This window comes from Bison bison, unplaced genomic scaffold (assembly GCF_000754665.1).
Source record: "Bison bison bison isolate TAMUID 2011002044 unplaced genomic scaffold, Bison_UMD1.0 scf7180017864066, whole genome shotgun sequence".
In the NCBI taxonomy this organism is placed as follows: Eukaryota; Metazoa; Chordata; class Mammalia; order Artiodactyla; family Bovidae; genus Bison; species Bison bison.
The window spans coordinates 361,070-362,423 of NW_011494638.1; positions in this window are offsets into that span (position 1 = coordinate 361,070).

Genomic DNA, 1,354 nt, shown 5'->3' on the forward strand with positions numbered 1-1,354 from the left:
ACCCCTTATGATTATACAGTGGAAGTGAGAAATAGATTTAACGGACTAGATCTGATAGACAGAGTGCCTGATGAACTATGGACGGAGGTTCCTGACATTGTATGGGAGACAGGGAACAAGACCAACCCCAAGAAAAAGAAATGCAAAAAGGCAAAATGGCTGCCAGAGGAGGCCTTACAAATAGCTGTGAAAAGAAGGGAAGTGAAAAGCAAAGGAGAAAAGGAAAGACATACCCATTTGAATGCAGAACTCCAAAGAATAGCAAGAAGAGATAAGAAAGCCTTCCTCAGTGATCACTGCAAAGAAATAGAGGAAAACAATAGAATGGGAAAGACTAGGGATCTCTTCGGGAAAATCAGAGATACTAAGGGAACATTTCATGTAAAGATGGGCTCAATAAAGGACAGAAATGGTATGGACCTAACAGAAGGAAAGCTATTAAGAAGAGGTGGCAAGAATACACAGAAGAACGGTACAAAAAAGATCTTCACGACCCAGATAATCACGATGGTGTGATCACTCACCTAGAGCCAGATGTCCTGGAATGTGAAGTCAAGTGGGCCTTAGGAAGCATCACTACGAACAAAGCTAGTGGAGGTGATGGAATTCCAGTTGAGCTGTTTCAAATCCTGGAAGATGATGCTGTGAAAGTGCTGCACTCAATAGGCCAGCAAATTTGGAAAACTCAGCAGTGGCCACAGGACTGGGAAAGGTCAGTTTTCATCCTAATCCCAAAGAAAGGCAATGCCAAAGAATGCTCAAACTACCACACAGTTGCACTCATCTCACACGCTAGTAAAGTAATGCTCAAAATTCTCCAAGCCAGGCTTCAGCAATATGTGAACTGTGAACTTCCAGATGTCCAAGCAGGTTTTAGAAAAGGCAGAGGAACCAGAGATCAAATTTCCAACATCTGCTGGATCATTGAAAAAGCAAGAGTTCCAGAAAACCATCTATTTCTGCTTTATTGACTATGCCAAAGCTTTTAAATCTGTGGATCACGACAGACTGTGGAAAATTCTGAAAGAGATGGGAATATCAGACCACCTGACCTGCCTCTTGAGAAACCTATATGCAGGTCAGGAAGCAACAGTTAGAACTGGACATGGAACAACAGACTGGTTCCAAATAGGAAAAGGAGATCGTCAAGGCTGTATATTGTCACTCTGTATATATGCATATATACTCTGTATATATGCAGAGTACATCATGAGAAATGCTGGGCTGGAGGAAGCACAAGCTGGAATCAAGATTGCTGGGAGAAATATCAATAACCTCAGATATGCAGATGACACCATCCTTATGGAAGAAAGTGAAGAAGAACTAAAAAGCCTCTTGATGAAAGTGAAAGTGG